This window comes from Ciconia boyciana, chromosome 5, assembly GCF_034638445.1.
Source record: "Ciconia boyciana chromosome 5, ASM3463844v1, whole genome shotgun sequence".
NCBI classification, from domain to species: Eukaryota; Metazoa; Chordata; class Aves; order Ciconiiformes; family Ciconiidae; genus Ciconia; species Ciconia boyciana.
In genome coordinates, this window is record NC_132938.1 from 71,164,705 (window position 1) to 71,184,915 (window position 20,211).

The window sequence follows — 20,211 nt, forward strand, 5'->3', positions numbered from 1 at the left end:
AGATCGCTTGCTTCGTTTCCTCAATTAGTGCCTCTACCTCTGAAGAAGGGGAGAGCGGAAAGTACAGATACCTGTGTTTGGGTGCATGTATCTAGTTGTATGCGTGTGTATATAAACAAAGACCAACGTGGGACCCTGGAGTTGCACTGTATTACAGAAGGCCTTTGCTTTTCACGAGGACCTGGGAACCAGTTAAGTTTGTGGGAGACCTACACAGCTTGTTCATGGAAATGGACACTCATTTACCAACAAAGAGGGGGATCGGGTTTAACTAAGAGGACTCTACAGACGCGATCTTGTTTCTTTCTTGCCCAAAAGATTCTTCATATTTAAACATACACCTGTGTTCTATAATTTTAAAGGCACTGTAGGACTATATTTGTAGCTTGCTTGTTTTTGTGAGTGCTGTGGTGAGAAACATTTCCTTTGGTGGTGGCCTGATATTTTATAGGTGAAATAAGGTCTTTGGATAGGAGGTGCCATGTAAATGTAAAGTAGAAGTACCCATTTCTTGCTGTCACCATGTTTGTTTTATAAGGAAGAACATAAAGGAGCAGCAGCAGACAGAGGCACTCTGACCAGCTTAAAAGAAAGCTGTGTAATGGAATTAACTGTCAGAGCACAATGAGTTCAGCTATTTCCATGTGTGAATTATTTTCACTGGAGTAATGGACATTAATGTAAAAGTTAATTTGGTTATAAAATATCAGTTCATCTTTCTGAGGGTTTCATTACTAAGTTGAACAGAGGTTGTGGAGTACCTAGCAGCTGTCTGGCTGCCTTTTAAAATAGGTGGCATAACCTGTCAGAGGAAGTTGAGGGTAGGGGAAGTATGGGGACAGCCTCTCCTACAGCCACTCCTGCGAGCCTTTTGGTTGACTTTATACCAATAGCATCAGTTGATGTAGCCATATGCTAGCCCAGTTTTGATGAGTATTGATAACAAGCACATTAGCAGACCACTGTCTGGATGTGATGGTCATGAAAGCAGTAGATAAATACACAAGAACATCTTCAGGTTTGGTACTGAAATGATTCTCCAAGCTCAGGATTTCACAGTTGGTCAGGCAACTTTGTGTCAAGTACACAATTACAGGAGGGTTTAGGTCCTTAGATTTAAAACACCATCGCTAAACCTGCCTGGTAGTAGGTAGTAGGTTCACGTTTTTATTACTGTAAGTACCATGTAACTATTTCCTAATTCAAATGATTTAATAGTGACCTGAAAAGGAAGCTGGCTCAGAGTTAAGTACAAGATGTATGGAACGTTTTAGCTAAACCACAGCATGTGCTGTGACTCCTATTTATACTAACAGTGTAACAGTGCTTATAGCACAGTTGAGGCAGACTTCAATACCACTCATTTTTTGTAGGGTTCGGCCTTGTGCTTATGAACTGAGCTACAACATCAAAGCATTCAACAGCCCTTTTCACCTGCTTCCCTTGTTTCCTGTTACAGTGCTAATTTGTTATCTCTGGGAGTCCACAGCTACAGTGCCTTTTGGAAACACTTTTCCGTGGCTCTATTTCAAGTATTTTTCTAACTTGGAAAGGCAAGAGGGAAGAGTGGGGTCAGAGACAGGAGGTTAGTCAGTTGAGACACATTTTTGCTGTCTGCACCACCCGGCAAAACTTCACTGACCCCTCGTCCCAAAGGTGTAATTGTGTAGAGATGCTGGCTGTTGCTCTGATACTTTCTGAGTATCAATAATAGAAAAGATTTTTTTTCAAGTCAGAAAAACACTCAAGTAAAAGAAGGTTTCTGTTGATTTCAGAGACTACCGGGACAGAGTCAGAGTACGCTGGGTAGGTTAGATCCTTGTTGCAACACAGGTGTAATGGCTGATCTTCCATCAGGTTGCACTCTACAGTCTTAATGCATTCATCTGCTTTTGTTATACAGTGGTTTGATCAAGAGTCCAGTTTGAAGACAAGTTTTGCAAATGTGGGTGTATATGATATGAGCAACGCAGTATATTAAGTAAGCCAGTAAAGGATTCTGAAATAGGAAAACTATGTTTTACATTCTTAGGAGATATTGTATCATTCTGCTTTTAGTCAGCACATTTAAAAACAAACCCAAAAAGATTCCTTTTGATTTGTATTTTTTTCAAGTAGGACAATAAGCTCTGAGTAAAGAGTAGAATCCAGCTCTGACTGTACAATTGGGTAATATACATTTGTATAAATTTGCCGGTACTTTCTAGCATACAACAAAGTGTTTGGAATTATTTTTCTTATACAAAACATTATAAAAATGCATCCAATGTATCAGTTTCACACTGTATATAAAACACAGCATTTTAAAAATATGTGCCTTGTTAGGAAATGACAGCTGCCAGTGCATTTCTGTTTTAATGAACTTTGACAGAAAGGAACTGTGGCATGTGTTTTGTGCATGCTAATAAAGCAGTAATCGTACTAGTAAATTCACAGGATGTTCAAAGCTAGTCTGACTGACACTGTATGACAGTAACCTACTTGCAGAACAACGGTTTCCTGAGGTGGTGACAGAAGTGTATTAAATGTGTCATTTGCAGATTTAACCTGTAAACTGAGGTATATTTATACTTGTCAGTAAGTCTCCTAGGTGCATATTCTCTTCCCTCCTCACTCACCACTTACCAGTTTAAGACATGTACAAGCCATGTTGTGGCTGAGATAGTCTTGCAAATTTTGAGATACACTTCGAGGGCATGTTATGCAAATGAGCATCATTATTTGCAAATGCTGCTTCTGAAGCTGCATCCAAAATCGGCCACCTGGAAACCATCCGCAACAACTGCCCACTTGCATTCATATCCACTCACTTATTACATTTAATTTTGATAAATGCATACATGTTGTTCTTTTCTGCATGAGTAATTTTTTTAAAATTTGGATCTGCTGTCTGAAAATGAGTGACTTGTTCATAACATCTGGTATGTATGTCTTAAAATAGACCCACTTTCCTTCACACTTGTCCATTCTACTCTCAGATTTTCTGTCATGTGTCTGTCTAGACTTGGAGAACATTCACCCGCTAAATTAAAAAATAAAATAAATCTACTGCTTCAGACTACTTCAAATACTCCTTAAAGTTTAATTCTATTATGATTCCTGTAAAACTAGACAGTGACTGGGCAATGGGTGAGCCTATCTATATTTTACTAGTGTGTCCTCTTCCATTTCCCGCTCCTTTCTCTTGCATCGGATACATCTTCTCATAATTCTTAACTAGGTGACTCAGCAAGTGCAGCATGCAGCAGAACAGGACTCTTCACTGGACTTTGGAATGATCAATCTGCTTTTCCCTTTGAATGAAAGCCCGTTCTGCTTCACTCCATTGATCTATAATTCTAGAGATTGCAGTAATTCAGGAACAGCATTGGCTCAAGTAATTTCTACATCTCTAATAATTTTTCATTGTGTTCGTTAAACATACTAGGAAATTATTGGCTAGCTCACTGGAGAGTACCAATGTAGAAACTGACAAGGCACTGTTTTTTCTTTCATCACTCCATAGTCATACTAAATGTTTCCTCCACCCTCTTTGTAATACAGAGATGCAGAGAGTTCGGCAGTGCATACCCTGTCGCAGGCTATGTGTTCCTTGTGCTCTTGACAGTGTTCTCTAATGTGTCTGACCACTAGCATCCTTCTGAAGTGAGTGTGACCAGTCAGAACATAGGAACTTTTCCTTCTTCTTGGCCCTTCCTAGAGCCCTCCAGGTCTATAACCAGCTACCCTGTGTGTTTCTTCTGTTCCACAGTGCAGTTAAATGGAAAACACTTGAGATTTCAAATGTGTACTCATTAAAATTGTCATTGTAAAATGGATGGGGGAGATTTAATCCAATCAAAGTTTGTTGATTAACCAACAATTAATTTCATACAACACTAATAGATTTTACTTTGCAAGAGGATTGCAAAAACGGGTGGATCTCAGTGCAGCCATCAAAGCTTCCTGCACGACAGTTCAGGTGCCGAGGTAGCTAGTTTGAGTACTTAAGCAGTCTAGCTCCAGCAACACAGATTTCAGTGCTGGCTTCAGAATTACTGCTAGCTTCAGGAGCAGAGTAAGTCGGCTCTCATGAGCCTTCTGCTGCAGCGGCAAGGCGGAACTGGTACGCAGTCCAACAGTGTGTCAGCCCACTGGCTCTTCTGTATCTTCTCTCTGAATCTTAGCATTTAACAGGGAAAAACATAGGGGAGATATTTTAAAGTATTTTGCCATTTCAAACCTTTTTTGAAAAATCAAATGTGATCTTTTTGTGGCCTGAATTCTGCCTACCTAGGGCTTGATCAGCTTCATTGCAAGTACTCTGACTGGGATGCCTGTTGTTGCTGCAGGCTTTGAAAGAGGGTCATGCGGAACTGCATGTGCTGGTCTTGCATACTTTGTGCACCAAAGGAGTTTTTCTTTCACAGGGTATTTTGGCTTGTTCCTAGCTCTGTAATGTGCAACTGGTGAAGAGGACTGGGTCCAGAGTACCAGGCAGGATTCCAAAACACCAACGATTTATTAGCTAAAACAAATTTGGCATTTGTCAGTTTCTCTGCTGCTGCCTGCCTCATGGGCTGTCACGTATCTGAACCGCTTGCCAAAGCACATAAACAGGCTGCTGCACTTCGCCTACCGCGCTGCCAGTGGAGCACTCTGCAGAATAAGGTGTCCGTCAGTCAGCAGTCAGATACTAAAAAGCTGATAATGAGAAGGACAAAGTCTATACGTGTACATATATTTTTTCAAAGTCCCATACTTTAACAAATATTATTGACATTTGCATACAGATGCCCCATCTGAAGATCTCGCATTTCCTGTTGTCACATACCTGGTTTCTAGAACTCTGAGGTTATTACATGCTACTCACAGAAATCCCCAGTGGAATGTAATCATGTGACATGTTTGCTCGGTCATTTTTGTCTTGCTTATTCTTGGACGTTGTCTGTTTAAGCTGCAGCTATGCCAGCTTTTCTTTAGTACAAGTCTCCTGGAAGGTTATTGCTGATGGCATCTGTGGCCGAAGCGAATCTGGAGAGATGAATTATTTAAGGTGACTAATGCTTTTAATGGACTTGATGATCAATAATGCTTATAATAATACAATAGCAGAGAAATCTCAGTTGAGAGAGACCTCATGTATGAAAAAACAGTTTCTGGAAGAGAAAGGGATCTTTGGGCACATTTTTGCCCCCATAAAATAGGCTGTTTCCCAGTGACTTTAATAGAATTGTGCCCAGATCTTAGTTTTATCATGAGTCTTACAATAGTTGGTGTTTCCTTAAAAAAAGAATCTGAAATTATGTGAGAATCATTTCTTTTTTTTATTTTTAAAATGCAAGACTTGTGATAAGGAATGAAAGTTTAAAAGAATGATACCTGTGAACCCTGGCAGAAGCCGAACAGAAATGAGAAGTATCTGAATGTATTAAGGAAAAATTCTATTATTTTAAATCTAATTCCTTGAGTCACAACACTTAAATGGTGGAGGACTTGCTGTGTTCCCGTATCTCACTTCATAAAAATGTTTTATCAAGGTGGGTTTTTTTATTCAGGAGTTTAAAAAAAATTTTTGAGACTGTGGAAATGGTTGTTGCAAGGTATTATCTCTTATATTTCTGTTTGAGGGACTTCCCTTGCCAACTTTCCTGGGTGGGAATCGCATCACACTGCAGTGAAGGTTTCCAGTTTTGGTTTGGGACAGCTGAAAGTAGAAGGGGAAAAGAGAAAACAGTAAGTGTGTAGTGAACAAACTCAATTTCCAAGCCAAGTAAACTATTTAAGAAGGAAAGAATGAAGCTGTGACAGTAATGCCAAACCCAAAGATTCAAAAATGCTACTCTGTAAATGGTTCAGCCTCAAAAAAATAATAAATATTGGGATTGTTTTATTAGCCTTTGCGTTCTTGAGCCATGAGCATTAATGCTTCTAACATCTCTTCAGGCCCAAGCAATTTTTTTTTTTTATAGAGCATCAAAGCTAAGATGTTATGAAAGTATATAAGTTCAAGAGGTGAGCCTGGAAGAAATACACCATTATGTTAACACAGTCCAGGATAAAATTGCAAGAGTTGTAATGGTATCTCATTTAGTGAGAACCAGCTGCAAGGCCCATGCAACCCAGTAATGGTACATATTGCACGTGAATGTCTGTTATAAAAAAATTCACCAAAAGCCAAGACAGCTTGCTGTCTGAGAGACAGCAAGCTGCTCTCAGACATTGCAAGTCTAGTGATGGAATTATCTGGCATGGGCCAAATAATGGACCAGGTGAAGCAGCAGGAAGAAGTCTTCCTCTGTCTGTGCCCCAGCTGAAGTGTCTGTATAATGTGGGATGGACCTGAAAGCTGTTATCTCATAGTGAAAAGCCAGGGACAATGGCAGTAACACATCTGTTAGCTTCCCGTGGTGTCAGGTCTCCTCTGTTTCACTTGAGGAGATGCAGTTTTAGCCACTGAGGGGAATCTGACCTTTACTGCAGTTTTGCAGGATTCATCACAGAAGAGCTTTGTACCTACCCAAATAAAAGGCAGCCCTGAACACTCCTGGTTTTATGTGTCTTAGGGAAGAATATTTCTGTAGACTAAAGCAAAGCTGTGACATCTGTTTCTTCCCCTCCTTGCCTCATTCTACTGCACGCTTTTCTCCTCAGTATCCCAGCTTGCCACTTCCTCCCCAACCCTGTTCCTGCGCCATCCCTCTTTCTTTGTATCTTTACCTTTTCTTGCCGTCTCAGCCCTCTTTACTGGACCCTGTTTCTGTCATAAGTCACTTAGTGCAAGTCCTGCTGAGTTCTGGCAGGCCCAGTATAGTAGGCTGCCTCCCACAGTGGCAAATTATTATTATTTGATGGGCAGTAGCTCACCTCTGTGCTGCGGTTCACAGCTCCCTACTCTTTGGTCATAAACATAAGGCAAGAGTCTAGTACTTACTCCAGTGGGGAGGGATGGGTGGAAAATCTGGCCTTATTTTTAGGAAAATTATACTGAACAACTTAACATGAAATGATGCCTTCATAGTGGAAAATGAAGAATTGCTTTATAATTATATTATCATGAGTTTTGTCCTTTGGGAATGAAATGCAGTGACTTCAGAGGTGGCATACAGTGGAACAATTTCAGACAGAAAGTGAAGATTGAGTCTGCATGTACAAGAAATTAATGGATAAACAGCTTTCCTAAGCTCCATGGATTCTTTGTAAAAAAGGCTTATTAGTTCTCTACATCCAGCTAGTGTATGAAAGCCAGATCCTAAGATGCCTACTCAGTTTTTCCTTTGACAAACTCTGAGAAAGAATTGTGGTTTAAAAAAAAAAAAGAACACCAAACAACCCCCAAAAAAGCACCTAAGCAACTTCTCAGAATGTGACTCTTAACAGTACTTTTCTCATTAGTCAGATCAAATTGTCAGAGGGTGTATTTGCCTTACAAAGGGAAAAAGAAGCATGGTTTTTCTTAATACTCTTTTCACAGAAGGTCCCCTTCATCTTTGACTTTCCCAATAGACTTCAGTCCCTTCCCTTGTATTAGTTCCCAGTAGAGTGGTAGTTCCACACTCCAGCAGTGTTCTGAATCAACAGCCAGTCCTTAGTGATGAGTTTGACATTCATTAATGCTAATTATTCATGTTCTGTGTGTTGTATACTTTGCATGTGTATGGAAACCAGATCTCTACAGCTATTTTGTTTGATTAGCTGAGTGTGCTACCTACTGTTTCCTAAAATCCGTTGCTTTGTATGCAAATCATCTGCTGAAAGTAGGGAAGACATTGCCAAGCCATTTTGTAATGTCCCTAAATAAGTGTCTAGAAGTGTGCCCATTGTCATTCAGATTGGGGCTGGTTCCAGGGACTACTGCATAATGTGTTAAATTTAATAAATATTCCCATCTCCAGCTCCATGGCAAACACGGCATGAGATGTGTGGGTTTTGAGGGTGATATCTTTTAGATAAGATTTAAAACCATGATTTTTTTTTGCTAAATTTCGATCACTGATAGTTGCTCTGATTTCTAATTTGGTTAATTATGGTTTATCTAGCTTCCATCTTTCACCTGATTTTTAATGACCTTACATAAGCTGTATTTATTTCCATCTAGAAATAGCAGGCAAAAATTCTGTTTTGCTATGCCACTTTACTTTTCTCTTCAGGTATGTCTACAACTTTGTAAAAATTATTAAAATAGTTCTCAGTCTCTTACAAAAGCAAACCAGCAAGCTCTCTCACCTTTTGCTTTAAACTACAGTACAATTGTACTCTGGTATTTTAGAATAAAATGTGGCCCGTGGTTTGCAAAGTCTCTTTCAAGATGGACCTTACATGGGAATCAGCTAAAGGATGCGATACCAGACTTCACTCCTCCAGAAGAAGAGATTTTCCTGCTATATTGTAAACTGAAGAGCGTTGATGTCTGATCCAAAGGAGGGCAGTGTTTTCTTTTTTCTAAAGGGAAGCATTTCTTTCATTTTTTTAAAAAAAGAAGTCTGATTGAGAGACTTTTCAACTTTTTTTTTTAATTGAAGTTGCTGTGACAGTTGTTGCTTGGGTCAGCAGAGAGCATGGTCAGCTTCCAATTACCAGCAGCTAATGGAGAAATACATTTTACTAAATCATTGCCCTGATGTAGTGTATAGATTTTAAATTATGGATGAGGCAATGAGTATTTTCATATGCTCACAGAGCCGTTCACAGAGGTGAGTTAAGCTAACACATTCTGCAACGTAGTTGTGGCATACTAGGAATGCATCTATCATCAGTTACTACAGACTAGTTTGGAAAGTCCAAGGGTAGTTCAGTTGCATTTCATTCTGCTAAATAGACCTAATATTTATGTCAAGTTTTTGTTAAGTATTATTTTTTTTTACAGGATGTATTTCTGAGTAGAATAGAAAGTGGAACTAAACAAATCTATAAAAGCTCCTGGTTTTGGAGGGAATGTTGGCTCGATTGTAGGAGTGCCAGAGCAATAAAACTCAGCAATGAATTCTTACACATGCAGACCAAGGAAGTCACACCTCAGCATTTCTAGTTCTGCTTTTTGTTGTTGTTCACCCCTAATTTTAGCACTTTTATGCTGTGAATCTAATATCCACAGCACACATCCCTAATTTAAATCAGTTTTGTGTGATGAGGCTCAAGTAAGCAATGCAATTGTCATCTGTGCACACAGATTTGAAAAGTTAGGCCTTGGGATAGACGAATAAATAATAGGAATTCAAGCTTTTCTGGTGGCTAAGCAATAAACATAGCAATTAAGAAGGTGTTACTCTAATGATGGTAGGACACAAAAAGTCGAGTTTCTGTGTAAAGCCATGATCATTTACTTGCTGTAGTGCACTAGCGTCGCTGAGTCACATCAAGAGCGTGGATTACTCACAAGAAGTAATTTAGTGGAGATGCACACGCTCACTTTCTCCCTCTTTCTGGCTCAGTGTGTATATTGAGGCAAAACATTCAACATCCAACAACTCATTGCCTTGAGATCGATACTCATTGTAAGCCTGTTACAGTTGCACATAGGTCATCACTCTTTGGTTGTACCAGATGACTACGTACAGGACTCTCACTGTGGTGCTGGCTCGAGGCAATCTTGCAGTTATTTTCCAGTAGCTTAGGCATGTGGCCATTTGTTAAATATGGGGATAAATAATGTACAAATCTCATAAATGCCATGATTTTAACATAGTTTTCCTGTGACCTCTTTTAGGAGGGCATGCAGTTTCTTTATATGCTGACAGTTATACTGTATGGAGATTCAGTAGCTAGGTATGACATGTAATGGGGCAATAGGACTTATCTTTTAGAAATAATTTTCGTTATATTTGGAGTCTTATGTCAAGTTATTTTGGACAGTACAATTAAAAGGGTACTTTTTACAATTTTATTCCTTTTCTGGAAAAGCAGTAGTATGATAAAGTTAATATTATATCTGATAATAGTGTGTTTAGAACAGAGCTCAGTAACCTGACTGATTATGTTTGAGAGCCACCCTTTCTAACTCAGCACAGTAGCTCAGTAAGAGAAAGGCATGCTGAAGAATAGTGGGTACTTCTGCTTGTTCTCTGTCGCATGAGAATAGGCAATGGCAAGGGAAGACTAGTGAGAGGGAGGGAGAACAGCCACAATATGTCTTGGAAAGCCACACAGCATTTCATATAAGAAAAGAAAGAAGGATGCTGAAGTTAGCAAGGGATTTGAAAAGAACTCATGTGGATTTACAGAACTTTGGAACAATTTCTGTGATGGGAGACATCTGATTCATACATCTTCCAAAGCTTATTGAGAAATGTTTCAGTTGATTTTGAATTGATTCCTGAACTAATACATCTTAGTAGATAAGATGTGAAGTCACGGACAAAGGGATATGCTTAGTAGCTGGCTGGTTTCTTCCTGTAGCAAAAGATAAAACTGGTGAATAAAGAACACTGGCAATATTAAAAAGTTGCATAAACTTTAAAGAACATTGGAAACATGCAAGAAGGTGTAGTCATTCGGCATGCTTTCTTTTGAGCATAAATAGTCAAGAGACAATCATTAATTCTCCTTGTACAATGGAGCTCTTTCCAGAGTGGGCTTTTGAATGGAATTGTGGAAATAATAATGAGAAGCAAATTCAGTATGAATGTTTAAAAACAAGTTTGGACATTTTATCTCTGTCTTTGATTTTGATATTTTTCTAGATGTGCCCAAACTAGATAGTTAAAAATCACAAAAAAGAGAAGCTGTATTGATATCACTGATGGTCTCCCATCCCTCAATCTCTACTGGTTTTATTCAGATTTCATCATTTTGTACGAGGTGCTTTACAAAACAGGCTGATACTGTGATCCCCGTTTAACAGAAAGGGATATAGAGAATGCCTCCTTAAGTTGAAGTCTGGCAGCAGAACTGGGAACTTATCGTGAGTTTCCCATGTCCTAGTCAGTGATAGATCCATTATGAAACACATCCTCAGAAGAAATGTTATTTATGAGGAGAGATTAGAGGAATTTTATGGCTTTACCTTAGCAAAGCCACATGCTTCTGGATATTTGGACTAGGTAATAGCAAGGATGGAGGAGAGTTATATGGAGTGGTATGCTAGAAGTAAAGGGATGAAATTTAAAGGGGTAAAATTTAATCCAGATCAGGCTGTTTTGACTACAAAACAGGTTATAACAAGTGTGCAAACCTGCTTGATCACCAGAAACTCTGAGAACCAGGCTGGGTAAAATGATAGGAAATGTGCTTTTGGGGAGAGCTGTACTGGGTTGCGTAACTGGGTGTATTAAATTCATTCATGTGGAACAAAGAATAAAGAAAAGCTCTGCAGATGGACAGGTGAGATGCTTACCTCAAATGCTTGAACTCATGAGACACAGGGGAGAAAAAAAAAGGTTTGTAATGCTGAGTTTCCCTGTACCATAGTTGCCTTCATAGTAAAACTTACCTCTGGATTTAATCCAGAGTGCAGTAATTTGTGAGGTTCTTGCTTACAACTGTGCCAACAGGCCTGACAAAATGCTTTTTCCTAATTTTTTAACTCTAAAATATTTTTGGCTGCCAAAATATATCTTTAAATAACATTTTGCCAGAAATGCTACCTAGAAATATTATAATGCCCTTTAGAAATGAGAAAGTGTGCCAGCATAATTTACATAAATGTAGTCCTCCTTACAAATATGACTCGAGCTTACTGGCAGGTCCTCAGGCTCTGCCCTGTAGTATTTTCTCAAAGAAGCTGTGAACCTCTTTATTTTGTTATTGTTTATATTTATGTTGTGTACCTGATCCTTAGCCGCAGATGGGAATTTCACTGTGTTTGAAGCTGCCCAAATACAGAACAAAAAGATCACTGCTCCAAAGAGGCTGCAATTAAGCCAAACTAAAAAGAGGAGGAAACATGAGGAAACAGTGGGCTAATGTTGGCAATGTGCCAGGCAGTATTTTCAGCAGACTGACAGGCTAACTATTGTCAAAGCTTTTCTTTAGGGCATCAAGGGAAAGAGGGTTCTGAAGGGAATTGTGGAGAAAGATAATAGGGCAATATTGCCAATACCTTGCAACTATCTTTAGGGATCTCCTAATCACCGGGGGAAACATGGCAGAAAGCTCGGGAATGTAACGATTAGGCATGCAAGCTTGCATGGCAGTGTGATAGAATGGAGCATCTCAGTAAGGCACAAGAAGATGAGGGAGCGAGAGAGCTGGGAAGCCTTAGGAATCAAAATGAGTGAGTTGAGTTTGTAGTAGAGAAGCAGCTGCTATTTGAAAACTACAAGGAGAGAGATGGTCCCGTCAAAAGAATGAGCTAAGAGAAATCATCTTTGCAGTAGTATTTTGAATGAAGTAAGACAGACAAGATTGCATCTGTCAAGGCCAAAGAGAAAGATGTTGTGGTAATCAAGATGAGAGTCAGAGTTTCAGCTGTGTGGATGGATAAGAAAAGTCATGGCTTAGATATGCTGTACAGCAAGAACGTACGAGATAGATACACAGGTAGTCTGCTTGTGCTGAACAAATTAACTTCTAATGGAAAGTACAGGTCATCTGTCTCAAGCAGGTGTTTATTAAAACAGTTATCAAACTGTTCATTTGAGAGGAAGTGGGAGGAAGGGTGAAAAGACAGATGAAAGAGTTAAACAGTAAACTGTCACAAGGTTTTTCAAAGCACTGCTTTCATATGGCAGCATACTGCAGCCAGAGTCTGCCTGCATAAATCTGATTATACGGTTAAAGTTGGTCTTTTTCTTCACTGTTTCAGTGCTGCTCAGACCAGCAGCCTTGGTACTGTAACCTTGCACAAGTATTGGTGTCCACCCTTACAGGTGATGATTCTCATAAGCTAAACTGAAACATAAAGGCCTGCAGGACTCAATAAATACACCACTGTCTCAAACACCAGCAGAGCAGCTGACTGGCCTTAAATTATTAACCAAGCCCTGTTTACTGATTTATGGGGTTTCACCAGCCCTGTGTTGCACTGACAGTAACTACTTACTAGTCAAGTTTGACTTGATTCTCCTTCCTTACTTGATAACAACGTTTGGGTCTTTAAGTGTTATTTACTGAAAGATGCCACTGTCTGGAGTAACAAGTTCATAGTTTTCTCCCATTCACGTACAAGTAAACCAGTTTGCTCGTTAGAGTTAAGACTACAGACAGAATCTAGCAAACAAGTGACCACAGAATTTGCTACTCGCTGGAAATTCTCAGGGTGATAATTGGACCTTTTCTTCTTCTGATGTTCCATCCCTGAAACCAAGCTTTTTTGTAAATTAATTTATATGGTTAACAAGATACATAATTCTGTCTCGGTATTATACTTTACAGATACAAAAATTAAATCCTAGCTGAGTCATTACCATGTTCTGCTACCGGGGATCTTTCTCATATGTTCCCCAAACAGTCTTTTCTATGTAATAAAATGTTAGTTCATGTGAAAGCTAGCTTGTAGCTCAGAGAACTTTCTTGGAATACTTCCCCATGAAATCCCATTGAGAGTTAATATGAGGGAAGGATGCCGGCCACTCCAAACAAGACAATGTTTTGATAGCTACTCCTTTTATTTGGTTGGGTACTGAAAATAACTCCTTAATTCACAAAAGTTGCAGTTGCATGTAGTGAGGTTTTAGAAATACAACAAACAGAACAATGCTGAGACCTGGGAACCTTTTGGGTAGAGTGACTTAGCTACTTTAAAAAAAAAAGAAAAGGCAGCAGACTTGTTACACAGGGAAGCAAGACTTACAGTCCTGAATAGATGTGTGGCTCCTGTTCCTGAAGAGCACTAGGTGATGTAAGGGGAGGAAGGAATACACAGAGAGCTGCATGGTGAGACATGAAGGAGTTAGGCGTGGAAAATGGTGATGTCAGTTGTGTTCTGCTGTGAGTTATTTCTGCCTGGGTCAGTCACTTCAGCACAGTCTTCCAGCTACAATCTTTTCCTAACAGTGAGATACCTGCTGTTGCTTCTAACTTCTGTGGCACGCTTGACATTGCACCTGCCATCTTACAACCCTTTTTCCAAGAAACAGTTTGACAACTGGACCTATCACCGAGACTACTAGTCCTGTGTCCTTTTATAGGAAATTTCCAGTTTTCCCAGGACATGTTCAGTTTTTCTGGCTGTTATCATTTCTAGCATCTGTTGCTAAAACAAATTAGCTTGGGGAACTAAAGAGTACAGGTCTTGAAAACTAACTCTAATAAATGCCCATGACTGCTTCATGAAACGTAAAGACATTTTCACGCTGTTGTGCTGCCTTTATGAGGAGTCCTGCATATACACACTGCTCCCCAAATGTAGATGGATAATTTTCAAAGGAGATAGATGGGAGTCATTCAGGCTGACTAAATGGAGTAAAAATAATGGCATTTGATTTTCTTGTTCCCACAGCTGTAGGGACAAACAGCCTTTTGCATCATGTTAATTCTTCTGTTGTTCATGGCAGTCAGGGAAAGCCATAACCCATGTGATTTCATGTGAGGAAAGACTCTGCCCTGGAAGGCCTACTCAGTCACTGTCTGCAGAACACTTTGTGGCTTTCAAAATTCATATGTGCTGCAATAACATGGTATCCTGCTTAAAGGGTTTATAACTTTTTCTCTCTTTAGGATGCTCAAAAATCATCTAACCTGCCATGCAAGGTGATAGATGACATGATACCGCTTTCCTGTTAACACTATCTGGTTAAGATTTCACAATCCAAGGAGGCAGACAAGGTCTTCTGCAATCATTAGATAAATTAAAATTCCTTTCCTGTCAACTGTTACAGCAGAATAATGTGCTGTTCTGAATTATCTTCAAGAATCTCAGGATCCTATACTTTGCCTCAGTAGCTTATGGAAGAAAAAAATTTAAACATTCATCAGGTGAAATAATGTTTGTTTGATTAATATAATCCATTGCTTCTTGAGTGGCACATTAATTTCACCCATAGTTCCAACACTACTTGAGAGACTTGAATAACATTTAACTCTTACGTTATCTTGGGGTCATTTTATACCTGGGTCTCCTATTTCAATAAAAATTTCAATAGGAATAGCAATTACAAATGTACTTGAATTACAGCTTCCCCTTGGTGAAGTTACTGCAACAGGCATCTACCTCAGGAACAAGGATTTGCCATTTGTTATTCACTACCAGAGAGCTGTTCCTCTTTTACCTAAAGAAATTCAAAACTTTCCCACACATAAATTGTAAATATGTGTTGTTTTATTGCCAGTTAAAATACTTAGTATATATTGTTACAGCATAATTATTTGCCTACAGAAATACAGTACAAAAATGTGATTGTTGTTACTGACTCTATAGTAAGTCAGTAACCTGTGTCTCAAAACATAGGTTGGACCAATGTTGAGCACTTTTGAAAATCCAGTTTGAACTTAATTATTCTTTCTCATGTCTATAGTATTTGTTTCTTTTGCCAGGAATTGTCAAAACAGGTTCAGGAGTCTCCCTTCCACTGCCTGGGCTGTGCTCTAAAAATACAGTTTGATTACAAAACAACTCCTTTCTCCTTTCTGAGATGACAGGCCAGCTCAAAGTCTGTTTCCAAAAATGAACAATCTCTTGCACTGAATAACATTTAACCCATTGAAAAATGACTTTTTTATGGTCAATACTGACCTGTGACTTAAAAAAAAAAAAAAAAAAATTTAGAGGGGCATCAGTTGTTGTTCTTTTTTGATTTTTCTGGTACTGATCATAGGATAGAGTAACACTGATATTCACAAAAATGATTATTTGGGTGCAGCTTTTCAATACATACACACAATATGGATCTCTGGATTTGTTATATATATCTTCTTTTGGTGTCATGGCTGGAAAGATGGAACATTTTACATGCACTGGAAATTGCATGTTCAAGTTCTTAAGAGCTAGTACAAATAAGAAACAAAAACATCAGTGTGCTTGCTTGTTGAAATGTTCCCTAAACTTTTTTAGTGTTCCTGCATTCAGGGGGACATTGTCACAGCCGATAACCTTCTGCAAAGGTGAGTATGCCAGATGAATTATTTTTATTTATGTCTTGTTCTCTTCAGCATAACAGTAATGAGGCTAATTATGTAATAATATAATGATTTGCTTTAAGACCTGTTTCGGGCAGCGGGGAACACTTCGGACATTCTATGCTTCCCTTCAAAGTCTGTGGATTTAAGCCCACCTTTAAGTCCATTAGTTCCAGTTAGTTCTGTTAATTTCAGAAGGACCTGGTGAGGTGACCCAGTCTCTCCCATCTTCTGTGGCAAAGAAGTTTTGGGACAGGAGCAGCACCCTTTCTCCTCTCAGGTGGTGAATGTTCACTTGTTAACAATAGTCCTGGTTCACATAGCAGTGTATGGAGTTATTTCTTCCTCTTCAGTTTTCATGCTTTAATTTAGGTAGGCAACAGAATAAAAATCGCTTGAAGACCATGCGGTTGAGTGGAGATGAATGAACAGAGAAGAAAGATCTGGATCCTGGGCAAGTAGCAAAATTCCCAAGGGATCAGTTCTTCTCCTCTTTCCTTTCTATTGTATCCCACTTGACTTAGGGGCAGTACTTGTGCCAGAAAATAGAGTACACCCTGAAGCCTCTGCATTATTTCCTTTGCTGTCAAGCTGTTCAAAGCAAGAGCTTGTTCTTTAATGTGATTCAGCATCAAATGAGAAAAGTAGCTTCTGCTTCTCTCTTCCCACCTCCATCCTGGCAGGTAAGGAGTAGCCCAAGATTTTTTTCCTTCAGTCTGTGGTCTGCCAGCCCCTTGGGTGCTCTTTTAAACCCACCCCAAAGTCATGATCTAGTTAGATCAAAGCTGTTGAGATCAGTAAATGGGCAGGTAGAATGAGAAGTTCTACTCCATGCAAAGATGTTTGGTATCTATTTTAGCAGCAGCACCTCTGCTGGTGTAAACTGTAGTGTTAGCCTACTGCTGACTGCATTACAGGTCTTTGTTGTCTTGCTATATTGGAGTCGTGGTGGCAAATGTTTTTATTTCTTTTCTTTTAATCTGTGCTACTGTGGAAGCAGGAAAAGAGGAATGCTTCCTAGAGACTGAGAGATTAGGAAATCAGAAGACACAAATTCAAACTGTATCCCTGATAAAAATGTCTAGTGTAAGTTTGGGCAAGGTCATTAATAGGTCTTGTGCTCTTTTCCCTTTCTCTAATTTGAGGCTATCTTTTCTCCTATCATCTATCTGGCTCATCTGTTTAGACTGTTAGTCCTTCTCTGAAGAACTGTTTGTTATTGCATATTTGTACAATACCAATTTAAGTTGGGGTTAATCTATTCCATTCCTCATCTCTGTTCTCATTTAATGTTCGGTTGCTTTTCCTGTTTCAGCACTTTGATCAAATACTCACTTGGATTTGTTTTAAAAAAAATCTTTAAATTTTCAAGAGAATAGCTTAAGTTTCTGTTATTATATATTAACAAAGTTTGAGTACAGTTTTCTTCTGCATCTCATTTCCTTGACAATAGATAACAGACATTGTTTTAAAAGACAGGTATCTATTATAATTTTGGGGGCTATAGCGTAATACTGTAAATCAGGCTTTACCTGAAAAGGATCTGTCCATTATTGTGTGACTGTCAGCTTTTCAGATCTTCAGATGTTCAAGAAATGTAGAAAAAGCCACCTACTTGCCCATATTTTCCATTTGCTTATGTTTAGATTATGACTTTTTTTGTGCTTTAAAATTAAATTGAACTGTGTGGTTATTCTTTTTGGGAATAGATTGTAAACTTGCAGGCCCCTGATCTTTTGATGTAGTATTTCAAAATACAACATATAAGCCTATCTAGCTGCTTTTCCAAAGATGTGGGCCAGCTGCCTGCATCCTGAATCTGATGTTGCCAGTGACTTTTCTAATTATCTTCCGCGTTCCTGCCCAAGTAAGACACAATGTTCATCGCCGTGTTTTCACCATCCAAGAATTTGCATTCTTCCCCATTCTGTTGCATAGTCTTTCTTTCTTTCTCAGTATGATCTCTTTTAGAATGGATGTTTCTCTGTTTTACAAGATCTTAATCTCCTTGCAATCATGCAACCCAACTCGCTGCATTGTTCAAGATACTAGATTGTTCAAGATTGTTCAAGATTCTAACTTGATTTCAACATACCTCTGGAGACTAGTTTGGAAGATAAGTAATGGTAACTTGATTTCTTTTCACTGTTCATATTCTAAGCAGAAGAATTTAGGAATTTTACCTGAAGGTGAAGTTTCACAAAACTGGAAAGTTTACAGATCAACATAAGTGGATGATTGTGTGTACCAATCTAACAGAATATTTCAAGTAGTTATATTGAAGCTGATCTTATTATGGCTTGGTATTACAAAGAGCAGGAGGACAATGCGTCTCCTGTCAGCTGTTGGCTTTAGTAGGTTATGGTGACTTGTGTTGTTTGTTGAACTACATAAATTAGGTCTTCATCACTTGGGAGCATCCAGAAAGTTCTTAAGTATAATTGTTTACCTTTTTTTAAAAAAAAATAATTAAAATCTACATTCTGTAGAGGCAGATGAGCAAGGAGAGCAGTGCAGAAGTTTCTGTCAAAGTGTCTGTTTGAGTGCCTGCCAAGGAGAAAAGCTATTTAAACCACAGGATTTTGTTGATGCAGAAGAAATGGGTGAAGATTGAGAATGAAGAAGTTATCGTTAGTTTGAGCAGAGAATTTTGATTTGACAGCATTGTTGTGCTCACTTGCCTGAAGTCAAACCTGCTGTAGAGGGTCCAACGCAAAGGAAAAGCATCTGAGTGAAGAACATTTGCTTTATAGAAAATTTGTCTTGGGTCCTATGGCTCTTTTCCTGCCTCTTCTTCTTCCAGAGACAAATGCATATGACTTTTGCTCTAGATTTGTTTTTTTACCAATTATTAATGCTTCGGTAGTCCATAGCCTTGGTACTAACTGTTGGTCAGTGCACCTTTGGCTGCTGGAGAGCATGACAGCTCAAATCAAAGAAGTGAGTTCATTCTGATTACTGTACGCTAGGACACTGAAATACTTTGTCTTATTTTCTCTGAATAGTATTCCCCTTCTTTCCTTGGAAATAGCGACCGGTGGGGTACATAATCTGCTACCCTCTTTGATTAAACAAACAATTTTCTTTTTCAAACAAATTATGCCTATGAGAATGGTTTAAACATGTATGGAACATGCATTACTTTTACTTCATTTATTTTTATTCTTAATGTCTAGTCAAATATATTCTGATCAGACTGAAGTTATTTATGCTTATGTAAGTAACAAAAGAAAACTTGCACATTTACAAATGAAGTGTGATGATAACTTGGTAACTTTGCTTTTGTTATTTTATTTGCCTGCCTGTGACTTTCACATGAGCAGCATGCTTCTAAAATGCTTATTTGCAGATGTCACTTTAAATATTATTTTCCAAGAGTTTATTTTTCTTAGAAAACAGATGTCTGTAATTATCTTATTTGACCTTCGAGACTTATCAAAGTCAAATAGGTAATCATCCAATCAGATGGGCTATCATTATCAGAAGAAAAGTAATTATAATCTGAATATGTTTGAACATGATTATTACAAGCCTTAAACAGTTACACTTCTGATTGGGGCAGAACTAAAGACATTATCACTTCATAATTCACATGATGTAACTTCACTTATCCTTGTAATTTTGGAATATGAAGAGCTAAATTTACTGAACAGTGTAGTTCTTTAAACTTGAAAAAAATATGTAATACCCTCTCTAAAGCCAGAAGAAGGATTCTCAAAATCTTTATACTGAAATTAAGGAAAACTGTATTTAAGAACATGAGAACTAAAACACAATATTAGAGAAACCTCTAAAAGGGCTGAGGAGTACAGCATGTATTTGTGTATGAAAATGCACTTGGAATGAAATGTTTTACTACTCTGGATGCAATTTAACAAAGCACTGAGAGTCTCCTTGGCTCTAAGCATTTATATCATCAGCTGTGTGCCTCCTGGGATCAGGGCCAAAGCTCGTATATCTCCTTCAGTGCATATCTTCTCACACTTAAAGGGAGTGGGAGTTAAAGGATCCTTTGCTGAGCACAGCTTGAAAGGCACAGTACTTGAGCTGTCCTTGGCTGAGGTCAGCGATGGGATGGCCATGCCACTCCAGAGGGGCTGGCAAGTTCACCGTGGACTGGAACCAGCTGAGGCAGGAGCTGCTGCCGTGGGAGACGGAATTACACTGCTGTAACCCCTATATGTACAGTTGCAGGGAAAGATGGAAGCAGGTTTTAATCTCGTTCATGGCAGTTTTGAA